This window comes from Microtus oregoni, unplaced genomic scaffold (assembly GCF_018167655.1).
Source record: "Microtus oregoni isolate MIOR12 unplaced genomic scaffold, Mior012 000001F_ref0000356, whole genome shotgun sequence".
Taxonomy (NCBI): Eukaryota; Metazoa; Chordata; class Mammalia; order Rodentia; family Cricetidae; genus Microtus; species Microtus oregoni.
The window spans coordinates 70581405-70606072 of record NW_024543060.1 but is presented as its reverse complement, the minus strand read 5'-3'; positions in this window follow the sequence as shown (position 1 = coordinate 70606072).

Genomic DNA, 24668 nt, shown 5'->3' with positions numbered 1-24668 from the left:
TATTTTTTTGCAACAGTCAGATTTGGTCATATATATTATAGTCTGTACAGTTATAATAGATTTCTTTAATCTTGTAAACCTTAATTTATTAGTTCAATCAAACAGTTAAGATTTAGGACTTTCCTGTTCTACCAGCAATCAGACACCTCTGAGTCAGAAACACCAGCTTCGCTACTGTGTATCCTCAGACTCATCTGATTTACATAACACATTAACTTTGTTATTTAAGGAAATTAGGGGAAAGGTTACTTGAAGCAATTATTTTTATAATAAAATCTTTCAAGTGAGAAAATAAGATTGCATTTCTCCATGGGAAGTTTTTGCAAAGCTTTGGGCATCCTTTTGCCCAGAGTAATGTTAGCTATATTAGACACAGACACACTCACAGACTTGCAACTGAGATTCTCATCAAGATTAGCTTTGAAGTTAAAACCTCAGGGTACTAGATTAAAATGATTAATAAAATACTGAATATGTGTAGCAGTACATAAAATAGCGTGGCTAATGTCTACTACATATATGAATATATGTGTATATATATAGATGTGTGTGTGTGTGTGTGTGTATCTTTCCAAAGCTCTTAAGGGTCTACTATGTGGGAGGATTTTTCTCTGAGCCTGCACTACATTGGGGATTTAAACAGTCCTTTATAAGCAAGTAAATAACTACCCTGCGTATAAAAGCCATTGTGTGAAAAATAGTGCACTGGATAAGAGGTAGAGAGAGCAGAGAGAAGGGCTTGCAATTTTACATGAGTTGGTCAGAATCTGCTTACTGAACAGGTGACATTTAGAAAAGTACAAGGAAGTTGATGGAGTTATTTGAGCAGGAATTTGGAAGACTTCAACAGACACAGAACGTTCATGAAAGACCCTGAATTAGTGCAGCTAGTTCAAAGTGAAAAGGATAGAGATAATACTGTAGCTAATAAGACCTACAGTCAGTACAGTCAAGTAGGGCTCAAAGGGATTGGAAAGATGCTGGCCTTTATTTTCAGTACAATGTGCAATCTCTGGGATTCCACAAAGACCAACCTGCTCTACAGAGTGAGTTCCAGGACAGGCTCCAAAGTTACAGACAAAAGCAAGCAAGAAAAAAAAAAAGATGATTTGTGCTTTTTTTCAGATTTTTGAGACAGGATTTCTCTGTGTAACATTTCTAGATGTCCTGGAACTAGCTCTTGTAGACCAGGCTGGCCTCAAACTCACAGAGATCCACCTGCCTCGGCCTCCCGAGTGCTGGGATTAAAGGCGTGCACCACCACATGAGAACAGACTGGATGTCTGTGAGATCCAAAATAAAAATCAGGGTCCATTTAGGTGGCTCCGATGGTGGTGCAAATGGGAAATGATGCATGGGGTTCTGGGAATATATTCTGAGGCATTATGGAAGAATTATAGAAAGACATGGAAGATTACACTAGGATTTAAGATACACTGAGGAGTCATGATGACTCCAAGATGTCTTCCTTGACCAAGTACAAGGATAAAGTCCTCTAACGAGAAGTGAAATGACTTGAGGGTGAAAGGGTTTGGAAAGCAGGAAGGTTGCTTTGGTACTGTGGCATTCATTCTTTAGGTACCTGGGGGGAAATACTGAATGGATACAAATCTGAACTTCAAAAATAGACTTGAGCAAAGACGGAAATCCATGGCAGTGTAAATACCATTTGAAATTGGTCAGGTTTAGTATTCAAAACCACACAATGAATACTAGTGCACTGAATTTTTCAAATATTTCACTCTTTATTGCAAATCAATAAAACATAGTTCATTCATAGTCCATACCTTTTAGCTCTCTGTGTGTACTTGTGAAGATACCCTTAATAAAGTAGACCCTTTAGCTAAATGTATGGCCCTGCCATTGAATAGGCACATTAACAATATATAACTTAGCCCAAATCAAAAGAATACACCTTGAGCTCCCTCTGCTGTTCCTAGACACTCACTGAAACAAAATTGGACTTGGTATTTTTCTTTTCTTTTCTTTCTTTCTTTTTTTTTTTTTTTTTTTTTTTTGTGGAGAAGACTCAAGGGCTGGGCGGTGGACCTGGGAAGACTGGAAAGGGAATGTAATCTATTTATTTAAAATAAAATTAAAAAAGGAAGAAAGAAAATTGACACTCATGAGCCCTAGATAGTTATCAGACATTTAAAGAAAAATAGACAATGTAAATTGAACATGAATTTGGTCTGTAAACAGTATTAAGTTTACAGGTTCACTTATTTCTTCTATTTTAAGTTACAAAATATACTAAGACAATAAGATAAACAGTGGTGTGAAAAACACTTTGAGAAATTAGAGCAACTATATCCTTTATAATTAAAAACGAACAGTTAATTCCTTATTTATCAACAAAGCCATCCATCATCCATACAAGAGGCAAATCAAGATAGAACATCTACTATTTAAAAGAAAACCCATAAACATATTGCCTTTTCAAAAGACTACAAATATTTTATTTTATTTACGATTTATTTCTGAAAATAACAGAAAATGCATAGGAATGTAACAATAGCAACCAGATAACAGATGAACCAATACATTTGGAAGTTATATAACAGTTTGAGATACAAACAAAATGTTCTCTGTATACTGTAGCTGATAATAGTCTACAACTATTATATTTTCTATAATGACACAGTGTATCTTAGTTGACAATTAGTTTGAATGTCTGTTTATTTAGCAAACTTCAACTTCTTAATGGTAACCAATGGCACACGTGTGTGTGTGTGTGTGTGTGTGTGTGTGTGCATTATGTTTAGAACCCATTCAATTGCATGGCTGAAGAGAAGCAGGCAATCTCATTGCTCATCATGAACACAAGTGCATTAGTACGTTCTTTAGTGATTATTAAAAATTGAAAACTTATTTTAAAAATAAAAGTTGTTGGAAAATAGTATATAATTGTTTTCTGTGGAATTGATCTCACAGACAGAATAAAAGTAAAGTCACTTTGTTTTTTAATTGTGTCCTCATTACTGCTCTCAAATTACTGAGGGAAGCAGCAGACAGAAGGGCAGGTAACCAAGTGAGATAATGGTCATAACTAAGTCAACCATGCTTCTTCTTTCTGTTTGTCTGTCTTCTCATTTTCCTTCCATCAATCAAAGCTCTTAAATAAAATGGAACATTGTGTATATGTTAATTTTCCTTCTTATTTGATTCCCCACTTCCCCAAGTGTGTTCTTGGGGTTTGTGTGGTAATTGTTTTGCTCTTAAACATCCTTTCCTTAAAGAAGCATTTGCAACGGCATGTTGGTGTGCTGTTTTACATCCCGTAAGTGCAAGACTTCCATCTTTAAGAGAGAAACCGAACTATGTCAGCACTCAGATCTATCTTGTGAACTGTTGATAGTTGGAAATTATTTTGCCACCTGTCCTTAATTATTTTTCTGGTGCTGCAATAGAACCTCATGACCAAAGTGACTTACGGAAGAAAAAGCTGATTTTGACTTTCATGACACAGAGATCAGAGTCTCTCATGGTAAGAAATAATGGCATCCAGTGGTAAACATGGCAGCCATAGGAGCAAGCTAAAAAAGTGCTCTCAAACTCAAACAAGAAACAGAGAGAACAATCTAGAAGTGGTGTGAAGCTTTAAAGGCTCAAACCCACCTGTAGTGTTGTGCTTTCTCCAGTAAGGCTTTACTTTAACTTTCCCAAACAGAACTACCAACTGGGGACCAAGCATTCAAATGAAGGAACCTATCAGAGGCTCATGTAAACCACCACACCAAGCTATGAAAAAACAAAACAAAACAAAACAATAGTGGTCATGAGTTTTAAACAAAAATAAGCTAGAAAGATCAATCTCATAGTGTAAAAATTATGGTTTTTAATATAATTAGAGGAAAACAAAGGCAAGGAAATGGCTGCCCACTGAATAAACCTCCCTGTCGTTTCTATTAAAATTTTGTTAATTCATTTAGGTGAGGTGATTTTCTTTTTTCACAGACTTTAAGTGAAAGGGACATGTAATTTCAGAGATTTGGAGAATAGGACTGGTTGTTTTCCAGCTGCATGACAGCCAAAGAAGATGGGTTACTATCCAGAACCCATCCAAAGTGAAAAGACAAAGGTCAGCAGGAAACTTTCTGAAAGGGAACAGAACAGATGGAGAAAAAATTCCCTTGGGCAAGACATGGGGATGGTACCTGGGTTGGCAGGAGGAAATTAGAGAGATCATAAAGTGTAGTTGCCAAATTTAAACTTCAAGTCCTCTGAGGCTAATGGACATATTTTCTAAACTCTTTCTGGTACCTGGAACATAGGACCGCAAACAATATTCTTTGGAAATATTTTTTTTTCTGTATAAACACTCTTATTAGAGTACTGCCTTTAAAACATGGTGAAGAATACTTTGGGAAAATGTAAAGCAATCATGACAGCATGAAAAATCTTGTAATAACTGAAAAAGTTAAGTTGAGTGCCTCTTCTAACAAGCCTGAAGAAAGTCTGAAAAGATATAAATAATTGTGAGTGATGTTGAGAAAACTGTAGAACTGGAAGATGAACAAGAGAGGTTTCTGATATGAGAAACTGTTATAGACCGTATTCACTAAGAATTGCAAAGGATAGAGTAGATACAAAAAGATTGATAGATTTGATAGAAAACTTAAGTGAACTCAACTTTGAATTACTGGAGATTTCCAAGGGAAAACAAAGGCCTATTAGTTGGACCTAAAACATACAGGTTGGAAACACATGAAATCACCTGTTAAAACAATGTCACAACTATAAATTAAGTTCAACTTTGTTAGTTTGTTATTGAGATCATCAGAAGATGTGTCAATTTGATATCATGGGGTGCTAAACAGGAATTTTAAAGGGGATTACCTCATAAGTCTGCCTTTATCTGTTGTGATTACAAAGACATTAGAGAGCTTTTAGATTTGATCTTTTACTCAGATTTCTTTCATCTTAAAGAAACTATCTTGTTTCCCTTTAAAAAGTATTGGACTTTTTAAATGTTTCGTAGTTTCCACGTTTCTCAAGCAAGAGCAGAGTGAGCGAAGCTTGTATTTATTTCTAGACCAGTTATTCTAGAAATTATCGTTTGTCGTCATCACTCCATCCTTGGAGGGAACAACGAATGTAGCCTCAATGCATAAGCTATGGAAATGATTAAATATCAGGCAAGTTTGGCAAGTACTGAGCTGAAACAACAGTAGGCTGGAATCATAGGCGCGACAAGTCTCCAGTACATTTGGGAGGAGTTAGTCAGCATCCGAACTCATCTGTGATGGTTTATTAAACCCCTTAATTGATGTGGGAAGATTACACGAAAAGTGGGCAGCACCATGTTCAGAGCTTGGGACCTGAACAATATGAAAAGGAAGCTAACTGAACACAGATCTTTATCACTCTGAGCTTCCTGATGGTGAATGTGACATGGCCAGTTACCTCAGGCTCCTGATTGTGGGACTTCCCTGCCGTGATAGAAAGCTGCCTTGAAATATTGACCAAAAGAAACCCTTGTTTTTAGGTAGAGATATACTTTTTCATAATCATCACAGACTTGCATCAAATAATATCTGACCTCTAGAAGAACATTAGGTAGTTTCTTGTAGAATTATCTATTATATTTGTGAATGGGATAGTTGAAATGGAGGAAGGACAGATATGAGAGCAAGGAAAGAGATATCTTGATTGAGGGAGCCATTTGGGGGTTAGCAAGAAACCTGGCTCTAGAAAAATTCCCAGGACTCCACAAGGATGACCCCAGCTAAGACCCTAAGTAATAGAGGAGAGGGTGTCTGAACTGGTCTTGCCCTATAGTAATACTGATGATTATCTTAAATATCACCATAGAACCTTCGTCCAACAACAGATGGAAACAGAGGCAGAGACCCACATTGGAGCACTGAACTGAGCTTCCAAGGTCCAGTTTAAGAGCAGAAGGAGGGAGAGTATGAGCAAGGAAGTCAAGACCACAATGTGCCCGAGCTAATGGGAGCTCACCAACTCCAACTGGACTGGGAATGAATAAGCATAAGATCAAACTAGTCCCTCTGAATGTGATTGACAGTTGGGGAAGACTGAGGGGCCAATGACAATGACACTGGGATTTGTCTCAACTGCATGTACTGGCTTTTTTGGATCCTCTTCTCTTTGAATATATCCCCTGCTCAACCTATATGTAGTAGGGAGGGCCTTGGACTTTCCACAGGGCAGGGTACCTTGCCCTCTCTTAATATTGGAGGAGGGTGGAAGGACAAGATGTGAGGAAGGAGTGGGAGAGGAGTGGGAGGAGGGGAGGAAGTGGGGATTTGGATTGGTAATTTTTTTAAGTAATAAAATAAAATAATAATAAATATTAAAATTAGAAGAGGTAGTTGTTGAAGAGCATTAATATGTGTAAATGTGCTCAGTTGGATTTCAACCTCAGGCATGCTCATCTCTCAGGGATTTCTTAATTTCAACAGTTTCATATGGTAGCTTCTTAAAAAACAAACAAATACAAAACGATTCCAATAATTAAGAATGAAATACTAAGAATACATAGCTTTTTGTTAGCTCAGTTGGAAGAAATCAGTTTCATTTATATACTGTTGCTGTTTTTTTATATGTTCTGATGTTGTTCTGAAGCTATTTATCATTACGTTCACCATGAGAATACTCCTGCTTGGGTTCAGTCTTCTTTCTGTCTTATTATGCTTAGAGATCTCAATAAATACATACCATTTTGGTGACAAATATCTAAGAGTTGTATTGTGTATTTAGATCAAATATTTATTGTGTCTTTTTTAACCTACCAATATAGAATTGTTGATCATTATTTGTGGCTTCTTCCTTTCAGTTTAATATTTTTTTCTTAAGTCAATGGTTTTCAACTATACAATGTTTGAAACTATTTTCATGGAAATAGAATTAAATGTTGTAATGTTGCATTGGTAAAGGTCATGATCATAAAGTCATTGAAAAAGAAATTGAATGTATACAATGTCTGCTGGTTGTCAGGATGTCAAAAATAGCATTTGTGTTCAAAAGTCTTAAAATAATTTATAACAGTTACTTCATTGTGCAGAATAAAATTAGTTCATGTTTACTTAAATATGAACCAATTTGTATAAATTTTACTAGTAAAAATATCTTCCAATAGTATCTTCACACCTTTAGCTGAATTTGTGTGCTAAAATTCTCATTCACTAGAAGTGTACGTTTGGGGTATATAGTATTCTTTGAGTCATGTATCCATCACCACAAACCAAATTTCTAACATTTTCTCTACCTCCAGAGGACCCTGTTTGAGTGCTACTCACTTCTAGCTACTCAGGCAGCCCCATATAAATATCCCTGTGCTTTATGGGTCTATAGTTATAATCCAGCTATTTCATTCTAATGATGTATAATACAGTATTGGATCCTTCCTTCCTTCCCTCCTTCTCTGCCTCCCTTCTCCCTTCCTCCTTCCTTTTTTTCTTTCGTTCTTTCTTTTGAGTGATGTTTAATTAATTAGTTGGCTAATTAACTAATTTTATTTCATGTAAATAGCCCCAATCTTCCCCTCCCAATCCCCATTCCCATCTACCCCACTCACCTCTAACTCCTCCTCAGTCTCCCTTGAGAAAGGGATTGGCCTCCCATAGGCTTAAACAAAGTATGCCATATCAAGTTGAGGCGGGACCTAGCTCCTCCCCTTGAGTCAAGGCTGGGCAAGGTAACCCAGCATGGGTGACAGGTTCTCAAAAGCCAGCTAAGCGCCAGGGACAGAACCTGATAACACTGCTTGGAGCTCTATAGAAAGACCAAGCCACACAACTGTCACACACATGCAGTGGGTCTGCGTCGGTTCATGGAGGTTCCCTAACTGTTGGCCCAGAGTACATGAGCTCCCAGGAACTCAGATTAGCTGTCTTTGTGGGTTCTCCTTCATGACACCCCTGGCTCATACAACCCCTCCTCCCTTTCTTCAGCAAGAATCCCCGATCTCAGCTCTGGGCTTGGTTGTGAATGTCTGCGTCTGCTTCCATCAGTTGCTGGGTAGAATATCTCTGATGACAGCAGGTGACCAGTTCAGGAACATTCTTCATTTTTGCTGGGAGTCTTACCTGGGGCTCTCCTTGTGGATTCCTGGGGTTTCCCATGGTACCAGGTTTCTCCCTAACCCCAAAAGTCCCCTATCAAGATATCTCTTTTGTTTCTTTGCAATTCCATCTATCCTGCAACCTGCCTCCTGCACCAAGTCTGCCCTCTCCCTCATGTTCCTGTTTCATGCCCAACACCAGTTTACAAAGGAGATTTCTTCTATTTCGCTTTCCCAGGGAAATCCATCCATCCCTCTTTGGGCTCTCCTTGTTATCTAGCGTCTCTGGGGCTGTGGATTGTAGGTTGGTTATCCTACACTTTACTACTAAAATCCACTTGTCAATGAGAACATACTATGTTTGTCTTTCTGAATCTGGGTTACCTCACTCAGAATGGTTGTTTCTAGTTCCTTCCATTTGCCTGCAAATTTCATTGAGGTCATTGTTTTTACAGCGGATAATACTCCATTGTGTAAGCGTCCCACATATTCTTTATCAATTCTTCTCTTGAAGGACATCTAAATTGTTTCCAGGTTCCGGCTATTATGAAGAATGCTGCTGTGAACGTAGTTGAGCAAGAGCCCTCGTGGGATGATTGAGCATCCTTTGGGTAGATGCCCAAGAGTGGTAATGCTGAAACAGTCATACTGATTTCCAAAGGATCTGTACAAGTTTGCATTCTCTCCAGCTTGTTTCACAAACACAAGCTGTCATCAGTGTTTTGTTTTTTTTTTATCTTAGCCATTCTGACAGGTGTAAGATGGTATCTCAGAGTTATTTTGATTTGCACTTCCCTGATGGCTATGGATGTTGAACAATTCTTTGAGTGTCTTTCAGCCATTTGAGATTCTTCTGTTGAGAATTCTGTTTACATCTTTACCCCATTTTTAATTGGATTATTTGGTATTTTGATGTCTAGTTTCTTGAGTTCTTTATGTATTTTGGAGACCAGCCCTCTGTTGTTGATGAAGATCTTTTCCCATTCTGTAGGCTGCTGTTGTTTTTTTTCTTATTTACCATGTCATTTGCCTTACAGAAGCTTTTCAGTTTCAATCTCAGTGTCTGTGCTACTGGCGTTATATTTATGCGGTAGTCTCTTGTGCCAATGCCTTCAAGGCTACTTCCCACTATTTCTTCTATCATGTTCAGTGTAACTGGATTTATGTTGAGGTCTTGATCCACTTGGAGCTGAGTTTGTACTCGATCTTTCCCATATGACTTCTTACATGTGTTATAAGCTTGAGGTTTATTTCGTAGTATTTCCAAGAGTCTACTCTTTATATTCCTTTGGTAGATTGAATACCTAATAGTTATATCACCTGCATTATTTTATACGTTCATCAGTTAATGGGCTTTTGAATAGTTTCTAACATTTTGTTTTGTCAAGTACTCTTCTATAAATTATCTTTAATAAGCCTATGTTTGAAAATAACATTTTTATTTTTCTTGGATAGATACTATATGTGAAATTACTGGATTATATGACAGATTTACACTTACCTATTCAAGAAACTGAGAATGTTTCTAAAATTATTGCCCTATATTACAGTTCCACCAGCATATAGTTGGTGCTTGCTATAGCTTTTATCTTAAATACCTCTCAAAGACTCCAGGGGCATAGGCTTTGCTAGTTCCTGTACTGCCACTACTGGGAGGTGGCAGAAATTTTAGGCGGTGGAGTGTGGTGGGAGAACCTTAGATCATTGTCATTGAAGACATGTCTTCAAGCAGAATGCTTGCTTGGATTTTAATTTTCTCTTGTTGTCTTGTTCTGCCGCATCTTGTATTCATGACGTGTTGCCTTGCTATAGAGGATCATGGGCTGGAGCCTACAAAACAGTCATCCAGAACAAGCCATTTCCTCTTCCAGGATTGATTTTCTCTGATGTTTGTTATAGTAACAGAACACTGACTAATACGGAGCTATTCAAATCACTGGATCACAACCACAACTTGAATTTCAATGAGTGGAAAATTATAAATACATAGCACTCATGATGTTGTATTTCCATAACTAGTATCATTCTACCTTTAGCCTTTGAAGGCCACTTGTTTTCCAGAACTGTTATTTTCTGCATGAAGAACTTCCTATGTAAATCAGGGTCAGGATATCAAAAACAAGAATTGTTTAGCTGTAGGCATTTTCAGATTTTAGATTAAGGAAGTGCTTTGTGGAAATTAGTCACATCTGGCAGGGCCACTTACATCACTGCACATGCTTGGAGGAATAAGTAGCTTGAAAGATCAGCAAAAGAATTTTGCCTTCTGGCCACATTTCAAGAGAGTACATTTCTAAACAAGTAAAATATATTTCAGAATTATGTTCATAATGTCTTATCTCCCCTAAAATAAAGTCAGCGTTATCCATCTGCTTTTGCAATCATTTTTTGAATGGAAAAAATATGTACAGTGAGCAAGATAGGAATACTAGCTAAATAAATCTGTAGACTGAAAAGTCAGGGTCACCTTGACATAAATTACCTCCGAATGTTATTGTTTTTATTATAATTTTTCTGTCTTTGCTGCTTAAAATATACCATGAAATTGATATTAGCATTTCTAGTGATATTTTTCCTTTCTTTTATTCTAACACATATAAGAGCACATCACTCTAAATTCTTAGATCGTGATTGGGAGAATGAATATAAATGCAGGCAATGCTCAAAATTTGAGAAGTACAACTTAAATTTTTCATTTTTACATGTTTATTGAACAAAGGGAAATAATTAAAATCTGTCTTTAGGAATTGTGTATCACAAAAAATAGGAAACTACACTTATAGTTAATAATGGAAAGAGTATAGTTATTTTCTAACATAAATAAGGAATTAAAATATAGTAAAAAAAAAACACTATTAAGTTGTACATAGTACTATAGGAGTACCAAGAAGCTTCAGCAGGACGCAAGCCCTTGAGAGATAGAATGCCCCAATTTAAGAGTAATGGAGGGTCTACTGAGAAGTAGATACGTAGTAGATATGTAAATAAGTCGATGTGGTGTTTGGTAGTGCTGATAGTTAGAGATGCCCACTGAAAACCATACATATAATAATTATAAATGACTACGCCTACAGGTTAATTATTAGAAGGCTTTACTTTTTACATAGCAAACTATACATCATGGTGTCTTCATCTTTTTTTCAGAATAGACCCATTTTTTTGGTAATAAGTTTCCATGTGGATGTCTGGCCATATAATGTAGGTACACAAATCACACACTTACTTATAATAAATCATGAAAATTATTTTAACACAATTCTTTGCTATCCATAAAATTTTATCCTTTATTAAAGGGGGAAGCATATTTGCATGCTAGCTAGATGAGTCTGTTTACTTTTATATATAAAGGATTAGATCTTGGCTGGTTATTTGGTGCTCAAAATTTAGAGTTTTAAAGAGTTGAATGACACTTTTTATCTATAATTAGCAATACCCTGGAACACTGTTTCAAATAAATAGGTAGCAAAAAATGGCAGAAGTATGTGTCAGGAAATTTTAGAGATATTAAAAATTCTGTCTTATTCCCAAGTCAAATTTCACTTAATATATCTTTATGAAAGTCAAGTCAGCAGCTCAAAAGAGTTATTTGTCAAAATCAAACATTTTAACGTGATATGATCCAAACAAGCACCCATTTGGTGTACAATGAGGAATGACAGTTTGAATGCATCAGAAGTATTGGTTTTCTGTGAATAAATTATTAGGTTTCTATAAAAAATGTTTTTATGTAAGTAGAAAACAAATTAGATTTATTAATTTACATTAGTAAATTATCTGAGCTAAGATATTTTGAAGATGGATGCCAAAGAGAAATCACACACACACACAATGCTGCTTGGTTTTGTGTGACAAGACAGCATGCTCAGGGCAAAGTTATCTTCAGTACCACAGATGCCATGAAGTCATATGATATACCTGGTTTCATTCTGAAGTTTTTTTAAATCATTTTTTGCTCATTGAACATTCAGAAACCGTTTCCTGTGATCCAACTTTTTTAAGTTCTCTGAAGCCACATGGGCTAGCAATCTGACACCAACATTTTAACAAACTTTTTTTTTGTGTAGAAAAGTTGATGCACAAGCACCTACAGTTCAATGTCTACCTGCACATATATATATCATTCCACTGTTAGCTGTTTATCCAAATTATTTTAAAATTGCTTAGAATGACCCTCTAACATGCATCGATAAGTAGTCATCATCCACATTGTGTAAACCAGTGTGCTCAGAAAAAAAAAAAACAAACAAAACAAAACAAAACAGTGAAAGTATTCCAGGAATAGAACAGGATATGTGGCATCAGAATAGTGTACGGGCAGTAAAACTAAAAACATCTAATTCACAGGATCTGGTAACTGAGTATATAGTTTGGTATTTTTATTTTATCTAAGAACAGGGAAATACAACTAAGGGTCAAAGAAAGAAATGTAAGATTTCCATTCTGGCCAATAAGAAGATGCGTTTGACTACTGGGTGGAGATTAAGTGGGAAAATGAAGTTGGGAGAGCAAGAGGTGAAATGGTTTCTGTTGTTCCAGCAGCCAGGATTAGAAGGATTGAATGCAGGAAATGAAGAGGAATTTCTGACTAGAACAGACAGAACAGAGCGGCTCTTAAAATGTGAGTAAGTGGAGAGTCCAGCATACCTTCAAAGTTCATGATGCACACTATTTGATTCATGATATATCATATGCTAACTAGAATATGACAAAAAGAATGGAATTATATTTTAAAAAATAACACTACTACTTTAGATATTGTGGGTCTGAGACTCCTGGGGAATATCATGGGGAGGTGTTGACTATGTGGTTATGTGTTTATGGTTCTGTAAGTCAAGAATAGGCAAGATTTACAATATTATGTTTTTCATGGTTGTAATGTTAAGTTCAAAGGTATGATGAAATAAACAGTTGTTTATGGCAAGGACGATTTCCTCAAATGTTATAAAATTTCCCAATAATGAAAATTCATACCCATTTGCAAAGTCAATTAGTTTGGGATATATGAAATAGACCAGGACCTAAAATATTGTGATGTAGGTTTACCAAGCGTGGGTTTTGGCTGCACATTAACAGTATGAAAATGAAGATGAAGCTGTTTCTAAGGGTTTTCCTTTGGACACATGTAACCACAGCCTTGCTACTTTCATCAAATTTTGAAAATACTGGTTTAAAAATAAGAAAAAATGATTTATACAGGCCTGGTATCTTTTCCCTGTATCTCATTAATTTACCTTTTCTATTTCTTTGCTAAGACATAATGATCAGGGCAACTTATAGATGAAAGAATTTATTTTGTGCTTATCATGTCAGGGGGTTAGTGTCCATGACCATCACCTGGGAAGCATCACATCAGGCGGGCATGGTGCTGGAGCAGTAGCTCAGAAAGATCCTATCTTAAGAGCAAGGCAGAGATAGCTAATTAAAAATGATGTGGACCTTTGAATCTTATTTTTTATCATTTATTTTTTATTGAGAAAAGAAAAAAAAAGTATCCGCCTCCTCCCAGCCTCCTATTTCCCTCCCCCTCCTCCCACCCTTCTTCCCCTTCCCCCCACTCCTCTCCCCCTCCCACTCCAGTCCAAAGAGCAGTCAGGGTTCCCTGACCTGTGGAAAGTCCAAGGTCCGCCCCCCTCCATCCATGTCTAGCAAGGTAAACATCCAAACTGGCTAGGCTCCCACAAAGCCAGAACATGAAGTAGGGTCAAAGCCCCATGCCATTGTCCTTGGCTTCTCATCAGCCCTCATTGTTCGCCATGTTCAGAGTCCGGTTTTATCCCACGCTTTTTCAGTCACAGTCCAGCTGGCTTTGGTGAGCTCCCAATAGATCAGCCCCATTGTCTCAGTGGGTGGGTGCACCCCTCGTGATCCTGATTTCCTTGCTCATGTTCTCCCTCCTTCCGCTCCTCATTGGGACCTTGGGAGCTCAGTCCAGTGCTCCAGTGTGGGTCTCTGTCTCTATCTCCATCCATCACCAGATGAAGGTTCTATGGTGATATGCAAGATATTTGTCAGTATTGCTATAGGATAGGGTCATTTCAGGTTCCCTATCCTCAGCTGCCCAGGGAACTAACTGGGGATATCACCATGGGCTCCTAGGAGCCCCTCTAGGGTCAAGTCTCTTGCCAACTCTAAGGTGGCTCCCTTAACTAAGAATTGTGCTTTCGTGCTCCCCTAACCAACCTTCCTTTATCCCAATCCTCCTGTTTCCCCAAGTTCCCCCCATCCTCATCTTCTCACTTTTCTCTCCCCATATCCCTTTACCCACATCCCACCCCACCAGCAAGATCCCAATTTTATCCCCGGAAATTTTGTCTACTTCCCATAGCCAAGAGGATAACTATATGTTTTTCCTTAGGTTCAACTTCTTATTTAGTTTCTTAAGGTTCACCAATTGTAGTCTCCGTGACCCTTATTTATGGCTAGAAACCAATTATGAGTGAGTACATCCCATGTTCATCTTTTTGGGTCTGGGACACCTCACTCAGGATAGTGTTTTCTATTTCCATCCATTTGCATGTAAAATTCGAGAAGTCATTGTTTTTTAACACAGCATAGTAGTCTAATGTGTATATATTCCATACTTTCTTCATCCATTCTTCCATTGAAGGGCATCTAGGTTGTTTCCAGGTTCTGGCTATTACAAATAATACTGCTATGAACATAGTTGAACAAATGCTTTTGTCATATGATAGGGCATCTCTTGGGTATATTCCCAAGAGTGGTATTGCTGGGTCCAGGGGTAGGTTGATCCCGAATTTCCTGAGAAACCAAAACAATGATTTCCACAGTGGTTGCACAAGATTGCATTCCCAGCAGCAATGGATGAGGGTACCCCTTCCTCCACAGCCTCTCCAGCAAAGGCTATCCTTGGTGTTTTTGACTTTAGCCATTCTGACAAAGTTGTTTTGATTTGAATTTCCCTGATTGCTAAGGACGTTGAGCATGACCTTAAGTGTCTTTTGGCCATTTGAACTTCTTCTGTTGAGAATTCTCTGTTCAGTTCAGTGCCCCATTTTTTAATTGGGTTAATTAGCATTTTAAAGTCTAGTTTCTTGAGTTCTCTCTATATTTTGGAGATCAGACCTTTGTCTGTTGCGGGGTTGGTGAAGATCTTCTCCTAGTCAGTAGGTTGCCTTTTTGTCTTAGTGACAGTGTCCTTTGCTTTACAGAAGCTTCTCAGTTTTAGTAGGTCCCATTTATTCAACGTTGCCCTTAATGTCTGTGCTGCTGGGGTTATATATAGGAAGCGATCTCCTGTGCCCATCTGTTGTAGGGTACTTCCCAATTTCTCTTCTATCAGGTTCAGTGTGTTCGGGCTGATATTGAGGTCTTTAATCCATTTGGACTTGAGTTTTGTGCATGGTGATAGATATGGGTCTATTTTCATTCTTCTACAGGTTGACATCCAGTTGTGCCAGCACCATTTGTTGAAGATGCTTTCTTTCTTCCATTGTATACTTTTAGCTCTTTTACCAAAAATGAGTTGATCATAAGTTTGTGGGTTAAAATTAGGGTCTTCTATACGATTCCATTGGTCGACTTCTCTGTTTTGATGCCAGTACCACACTGTTTTCATTACTGTAGCTCTGTAATAGAGTTTGAAGTCAAGGATGGTAATGCCTCCAGAAGTTCCTTTATTGTATAGGATTGTTTTGGCTATCCTGGGTTTTTTGTTTTTCCATATAAAGTTGATTATTGTCCTCTCCAGATCTGTGAAGAATTTTGATGGGATCTTGATGGGGATTGCATTGAATCTATAAATTGCCTTTGGTAGAATTGCCATTTTTACTATGTTGATCCTCCCAATCCAAGAGCAAGGGAGGTCCTTCCATTTTCTGGTATCCTCCTCAATTTCTTTCTTCAATGCCTTAAAGTTCTTGTCAAATAGATCTTTTACTTCCTTGGTTAGATTTACCCCAAGATATTTTATGCTGTTTTTGGCTATCGTGAAAGGTGAAGCGTCTCTGATTTCCCTCTCTGCTTCCATATCCTTTGTGTATAAGAGGGCGACTGATTTTTTGGAGTTGATCTTGTATCCTGCCACATTACTAAAACTGTTTATCAGCTGTAAAAGTTCTTTGGTGGAATTTTGGGGGTCGCTTATGTACACTATCATATCATCTGCAAATAACGAAAGTTTAACTTCTTCCTTTTCAATTCGAATCCTCTTGATCCCATTATGTTGTCTTATTGCTACTGCTAGAACTTCAAGCACTATATTGAAGAGGTATGGCGAGAGTGGACAGCCTTGTTGTGTTCCTGAGTTTAGTGGGATGGCTTTGAGTTTCTCTCCGTTTAATTTGATGTTAGCTGTCGGCTGCTGTAAATAGCTTTTATTATATTTAGGTATGACCCTTGTATCCCTAATCTCTCCAAGACTTTTAACATAAAGGGATGTTGAATTTTGTCAAATGCTTTTTCAGCATCTAATGAAATGATCATATGTTTTTTTTTGTTTCAGTTTATTTATATGATGGATTACATTGATAGATTTTCGTATGTTGAACCAGCCCTGCATCTCTGGGATGAAGCCTACTTGATCATAATGGATAACTTTTTGGATGTGTTCTTGGATTCGGTTTGCCAGTATTTTGTTCAGTATTTTTGCGTCGATGTTCATGAGTGAGATTGGCCTGTAATTCTCTTTCCTGGTTGAGTCTTTGTGTGGTTTTGGTATCAGAGTAACTGTAGCTTCATAAAAGGAATTTGGTAATGACTCTTCTGTTTCTATATTGTGGAATACATTAAGGAGTATAGGTATTAGCTCTTCTTGGAAGTTCTGGTAGAATTCTGCAATGAAACCATCTGGTCCTGGGCTTTTTTTGGTAGGGAGGTTTTTGATAACAGCTTCTAATATTTCGCGACTAACAGGTCTGTTTAGATTGTTCACCTGGTCCTGGTTTAACTTTGGTATATGGTATTTATCTAAGAAAGCGTCCATTTCTTTTACATTTTCCAGTTTTGTGGCATACAGGCTTTTGCAGTAAGATCTAATGATTCTCTGAATTTCCTCTGTGTCTGTGGTTATGTCCCCCTTTTCATTTCTGATCTTATTAATTTGCATATTCTCTCTCTGCCGTTTGATTAGTTTGGATAGGGGTTTATAAATCTTGTTGATTTTCTCCAGGAACCAGTTTTTTGTTTCATTGATTCTTTGGATTGTTTTCTGTGTTTCTATTTTGTTGCTTTCAGCCCTCAGTTTGATTATTTCCAGTCTTCTACTCCTCCTAGGTGAGTCTGCTTCTTTATTTTCAAGAGCTTTCAGGTGGGCTGTTAAGTCTCCAATGTGTGCTTTCTTTAAGTGGGCACTTAGTGCTATGAACTTTCCTCTTAGGACTGCTTTCATGGTGTCCCATAAGTTTGAGTATGTTGTTTCTTTATTTTCATTTAATTCAAGGAAGACTTTAATTTCTTTCTTTATTTCTTCCTTAATCCAGGTATGGTTCACTAGTTGACTGTTCAGCTTCCATGAGTTTGTAGGCTTTCTGGGCGTAGCATTGTTGTTGAATTCTAACTTTAATCCATGTGGATCTGATAAGACACAGGTGGTTACTAATATTTTTTTGTAACTATGTAAGTTAGCTTTGTTACCGAGTATGTGGTCAATTTTCGAGAAGATTCCACGAGCTGCAGAGAAGAAGGTATATTCTTTCCTCTTTGGGTGGAATATTCTATAGATGTCTGTCAAGTCCATTTGCTTCATTACCTCCATTAATTCTCTATTTGCTCTGTTAGGTTTCTGTCTGATTGACCTGTCCATTGGTGAGAGAGGAGTGTTGAAGTCTCCTGCAATTAGTGTGTGTGGTTTGATGGCTGCCTAGAGTTTTAGCAATGTTTCTTTTACGTACGTGGGTGCCTTTATATTAGGGGCATAGATATTCAGGATTGAGACTTCATCCTGATGAATTGTTCCTGTTATGAGTATAAAATGTCCCTCTCCATCTCTTCTGATTGATTTAAGTTTGAAGTCAACTTTGTTAGAAATTAGTATGGCCACACCTGCTTGTTTCTTGGGTCCATTTGCTTGATAAGAGTTTTCCCAGCCCTTTACTCTGAGTAGGTGCCTGTCTTTGTGGTTGAGGTGTGTTTCTTGTAAACAGCAGAGTGTTGGATCCTGTTTTTGTATCCAGTCTCTTAGCCTGTGTCTTTTTATAGGTGAGTTGAGCCCATTGACATTAAGTGATATTAATGACCAGTGGTTGTTAACTCTGGTCACTTTTTTAGTAGTAGGGTTTGTGTGTTCCCTTCTTTGAGTTGTGCTGGTGAAGGGTCTCTAGATGTCTGAGTTATTGTGGTCATTGTTGGACTCCTTGGTTAGTGATTTTCCTTCTATTATTTTCTGTAAGGCTGGATTTGTGGCTACGTATTGTTTAAATTTGTGTTTATCCTGGAAAATTTTGTTTTCTCCATTTATAGTGAACGAAAGCTTGGCTGGATATAGTAGTCTGGGCTTGCATCCATGGCCTCTTAGTTCTTGCAGTACATCTATCCAGGACCTTCTGGCTTTCATGGTTTCCATAGAGAAGTCAGGAGTAAGTCTGATAGGTTTACCTTTATAAGTAACTTTGCCTTTTTCCTTTGCGGCTCTTAATATTCTTTCTTTATTCTGTATGCTTTGTGTTTTGATTATTATATGGCGAGGTGATGTTTTGTTTTTTTGTTTTTTTTATCCAGCCTATTCGGTGTTCTGTATGCTTCTTGAACCTTCATAGGTACATCTTTCTTTAGGTTGGGAAAGTTTTCTTCTATAATTTTATTAAGAATATTTTCTGGACCATTGAGCTGCACTTCTTCTCCTTCTTCTACTCCAATTATTCTTAGGTTTGGTCTTTTTATTGTGTCTCATATTTCCTGAATGTTTTGTGATGAGAGTTTGTTGGACTTGCTGTTTTCTTTGATCAGTGCATTTATTTTCTCTATGTTATCTTCAGAATCTGAGATTCTTTCTTCTGTCTCTTATATTCTGCTGGTTATGCTTGTTTCTGTAGTCCCTATTCGTTTACCTAGATTTTCCATGTCCAGCCGGCCCTCTGTTTGTGTTTTCTTCTTTGCCTCCATTTCAGTTTTCAAGTCTTGAACTGTTTCCATTATCTGCTTGATTGTTTTTCCTTGGTTTCCTAGGGTATCATTCACTGATTTTCTCAATTCCTCAAACTTTCTCTTATACTTCTCATCCATTTCTATAAGGGCGTTTTTTACATGCTGTTTAAGGGCCTCTATCACTTTCATAAAGTCAGTTTTTTCTCCTTCTTCTTGATTAAGGTTTTCATGTCCTCCTGTTGTGAGGTCGCTGGGTTCTGGTGGTTTCATGTTGTTTTTCAGATTGTTGGGTGAATTCTTGCATTGGCGCCTGCCCATCTCTTTCTCTGAATGGTCCCCTATGGATCTTCTTTTACTGGATCAGGTCTTCTTGACCACTGATGTACCTTCCCAGTGATGTCACTCCCCAGTGATGGCTCTCCTGGTGGGGTTCTGGATGTAAGCCCAATGCTGGCTCTCCTGGTGCCCAGATCATAACTCCATGCTGCTTGGGCAGCTCACAAACAAAGGGCCCACCTTGCTTGCTGCAGGCAGGCTATGGAGACAAAGGAACTACCGCCCTCCTGTTTGCCCTCTCGATTTGGGTTCGGTCCCAGCGCTTGAGCAGGCTGAGCTGGGAGATGTTATGCTGCCAAAGAGGGGAGGGAGGAAGGAAGATGGGGGGAGGGTTCTGGATGTAAGCTAAGTGGGATAGGAAGAGAGAGGAGGTATCGGGCAGTATATCTGGACCTTTGAATCTTAAAGTCCACTCTTAGCCCCCACCCCATTGACACATCTTTTCCAACAAGGCCCGGCCTTCTAATCCTTCCAAAATAGTTTGACCAACTGGAGACAAAGTCTTAAAAAAAATATGAGTCTGTGAGAGCCATTCTCTTTCAAACTTCTAGACTCATGTTACATTGTTTTTTCATAATTATAAATTTTCAGTGTTTTAACTCCTGAAGTGAGAGACTAGTATTTTCTATAACAATTAACTAGAATGCTGAGCATTTGCTAATGTTTAATAAACACACAGCTGTTGATCATTTGAATAAAAATAGAAAAAATGGGTAATGAGTAATAAATAAATGACTAATGCCAGTTGAAAATTCTTCAGGAAAGTGTGAATATATTTACATTTAGTTTTTAAAATTAAATTTAAATTTAATTTGGAGGCAGAGGGAGAAGAATATATGTCAATCACTGGCCAGTCTTGCCAATTCAGTGAATTCCAGCTCAGCCAGATCTACATCAAAAGACTTTGTCTTTAAAAAAAAAAATCACACACACAGAAATAATAAAGCTATTTCCTGATTATTATGTTTAGTTGTATTTTACAAGCAAAGAGAAAATATACTTCAATAAACATTTAGGATTCTATTAGGACTCTTCTTAAAAGTAGTACATAAACTTGGATTTAGGAAATAAATACTCAGTTGGAAACACTAAATACCAGAAATGTTTAAAGTTATTTGCCATACAGGTAGATCAAGCATAGGCAAGCAAACTCTGCATCCTGTTATGTAATTTCTTTTTTTTTTAAATGTATTTGGGAAGAAAATATTTAAGGAATACATTCAGTAGCTTTGTTCATAAATAGATTTTCAATATAGAAATGTATCAGCCAATGCTCCATTCATGACGAGATAAACATCTCATTTCCACAGGTACTTTTGCTCGATCATGTCCTTGCTTTTGCTAAAATGCCTTTCAGATCTACTGTTTCTAATAGTGAGATCCTTAATACTAAACAAGTGACTAAGCAAACTTCTCTCTGAGCTCAGAGAAACTTTGAAAAAAATATACAAAGGCAAAGAGGTGACTCCATCAATACTGTCTGGAAGAAGAAAGGAAGTAAAGAGTGAGCAATGTTTAGGTTGTGTCCTTGACAAAGTCTTGGCAGTCTGTTGGCTCACCTTGCTCTGGGTCACAGCCCTTGCTCTTTCCTTTCGGTTGTGAAGGGTAAATGGTGCGAATGACTGTTCACTGGTCATGACTTTATGTCCCAGTGTTCTGGAGCAGACAGCATGGCGGGAACAGCAAAACTGGTGAGGAAATGACGCTTATCTTTAAAGCCCAGACTTTGTCCTTCTCAGTGGCCTCAGAGCAATGCCTTTCTGCTTTTACTCCCTCGCCTTTGTTCTCCTCCACAAATAGGGCACCCGGAATCTCTGCTTATAGACGCCACTTGTGCCAGCGGTAGTTTTATCAAACGTTGACCTCTTAAGGGCATTACCAGTCAGAGAGTTTGTTGCGCTTCACTGAAACCTAAGTATGTGCATGGTCGTTGTACCATGGTAGTCTGACAAAATGGAAAGGTTTCATATTAAATCTTCCAAGTTTTTAAAATTCTCCTGCTAACTTTACTGTGAGCGTGCATAAATATTGAGCTCGAGCTAGGAGGAGCGGAGACACTGCCGCCTCAGATCTAATTTAGAGACGCTCAGGTGGAGGGAACACTGCTGCTGACTCATGCCTTTTAATTGCAGTGAGAGTTTAAACACGCTTGGGTGGCTGCCATTGTGTTTTTCCCCTAATATATGTAAGTTAGTGTTCTGTTTGTTTTGGAATGAGAGAAAATAAGTCACATTTTATGGCTAGCCTGAAGAATATTTAGTTTGATCATCTGATTCTGTTCTTATTACTCTGGGGGTACAAAATCCTTAGATTTATTTACAGAGTTTTCACAGCAGAATCTGTTCTCTACAGCTACATTTATATTTAGAATGAAGTATCGCTTCTCAGTAATGAATTACAAAAGCATGGTCACCAGCCTAGGGTACAAAGCATTAAACACACACACACACACACACACACACACACACACACACACACGCAGAAACAAAATTGGCTATTTTTTAAATAACACAATCAAAACCACATTATGTAAATAGAAGCCAAACCTCCTTGAAATAAGGAAAATTAGCAAGTAGCACCCACTGGATTACTTCCACCATGAGACAGACTCAAATATTATGTTAATCCATGGTTTAATAAAGGCTATGACAGTCACATGCAGCGATATATGGAGAGTGCTGGCACTGAAAGCTTCCTGTTTGTGCTGTCAACCAAGGAATCGAATGCACAATATTGGGGGCTAAGGACCTAACCATGATTAACAGGAAGGAAGACTGTCCCTCTAGGAATTTGCATGGCACCTGTGGTCACATGCAATATCAAAGGTGAAAGTAAAAATCTGTAAATCCTCAACAGCCACGGCTAAGCAATGGGTGCGCTTATTCTTTCAAAGGAATGTTCTAGATAGAGAAAAATAATCTACCAGCTTGGAATTACTTGGAAAGTTCTTGTGTTTAGAACACAAACTACTTCCAAGTGTCAGATGGTTTTTGAACTCAGGGCCTTAGATAAATTTCTCTTATGTTTGGAAAAACATCAAAAGGCTAAATGACACTGCGTTAAGTGACATAATCCAAGCACAGGATAGCAAATACAACATGGTATGGTCCTACTTACATACTTGATAGACAACAGCTGAGTTTCCATCACCCCAAAGCAGATTGCAGGTGGCTCGGGACTTCAAGATCAAAACTGGAACTAGAGTGGTACAGGACAAAGAATTAAATCAATAATCTGCTCATCTTCAGATCATGATGAGCGGTCCTTTCAACAATATGTGGTGTTCTGGAAAACTGTAAGCAGGGATTATACCTTTTTGAGAATTCCATATATGAGTACTATGTTTACATTTGTTTTTCCTCCCTCTTTCTACAGCTTCTCCCTCTTTCTCAAATCCATGGTCTCTCTTTTTGAAACTATAATTGCTATAAACAAATTTATGAATGCAAACTATTAGGTCGATTTAGTGTTACTCATATGTCTATGTGTTTATGATTGGCTATTTGGATTGGATAGCCCATCCAATGGAACTCATGCATGCCAGACTAACTGTTCCCCTCTGCACAACTGTTATCTGGAGCTCTTTATCTAGGGCTGGGACCTGGTGAGATTTCTCCCATCTAAGCTGGCATGTCAAAGTTCCACTACCTGGTGATTAAACAATCAAATATAGGTGCCTATAGCAGGCATTCTTGTTTAAACCAAGACAAGGGTATTTTACCATGCTTGATTTATGCCGTTTATGGCCATTATAAGTAGGTATGACTATTGATTGATTCTTCCAAGGCCTATATCTGAAATGTATGTTGTTTTTTGCTATAGGGTCTTACCTTCAAGTTTTAGGAAATCATCAAGGGCCAAAGCAACAGCTTATGTTGGGTTGAGAGTCTCTTGGACTCCTCTTACCAACAACTTGAAAAGAGGTCTCCCATACCTTGGACTGGGGTTTTTGTTAAATAATCTATGGGTTTTATAGTAAGCATAAACATTATCTCCCCAAATATCTTATCTTCATAGATGGATAAACAAATAGAGAAAGATGATGGTATAGGTATATAGAGATATAAATATACTGTATATCTTCATATATGTAATTTTAAGTAAGGATAATATATTTCCTGTGGCCTTTCCAACTGTGTTTGGCATTATTTATTTTCCTTCTTCAATCTCCTATTGCTCTCCTTTCCAACTCTTCGGGTAAGAACCCCCTCTCCCACCTCACTGTCAATTTAATCACTTTCTTCTTTGTAGCTCCTTTGATCTCTCTCTAGAGCTCCTTCTTCTCCCATAGTTTCAAGTCTTCTCATCGCAGAAAAAAAATTATGTGAGGTAATAAATAATATTAATTGGCTCAACTTAAACATTCCATAATATATGAATAATTCAAAAGTATCTTAAAAGGAGCACAGTTTTTATTCTTTCTGTTTGTTTAGTTTTGTACTTCTGGACATGGAACACAACAACACCTCCTGCATACTGAGTAACATTTCCACCACAGAGCTCCCCCTCAGCCTTATTTTCATCTTAGTAAAGAAAATTTAATGAATAAATATTAAAATGAAATGAGTTTTGTCGAAAGTTCTTATATCTAAGAAAGAAGAAAAGGAAAACCAAGTGACTTCATTCTAACTTCTAAAGAGTATTATGTTTGTACAAGCCTTTTAATGTAGGGGTGCATGTTTACTCTAATGTGTTTAATTATACTTTATACAATAGTATATTTAGTCTCTGTTGGGCAAGGTTTAGCTCTTCTGGGGGGTCCGCCACCCAGCTCCCAAATAAACACACACAGGGGCTTATTTTCACACAAACAAACAAACAAAAAACAAAAAACAAAAACTGACCTTAGCTTGCCTTGTTTTTAGCCAGCTTTTCTTAAATTATCTCATCTACCTTTTGCCCCTGGGCTTTTCCCCCTTTTTCCTTCTATATATCTTTCTTTCTTATTCCATGGTTGGCTGGGTAGCTGGGTGGTTGGGTAGCTAACAACTGAAGTCCTCCTCCTTTTCTCTAGTCGCTCCTTCCCTCTTCCCAACATTCTCCTCCTATTTAGACTCTCTGCCTGCCAGCCCTGCCTCTCCTTGCACTTGCCTGCTATTGGCTGTTCAACTCATTCTTGGACCAGCAGGTGTTTTAGACAGGCAAAGAATCACAGCTTCACAAAGTTAAACAAATGTAGCATAAACAGAAGCAACACACCTTAAATTAATGTTCCCCAGCAAGTTCCCGTATTTCTTCTGAATGCCAAAGACTTTTGTGTCAT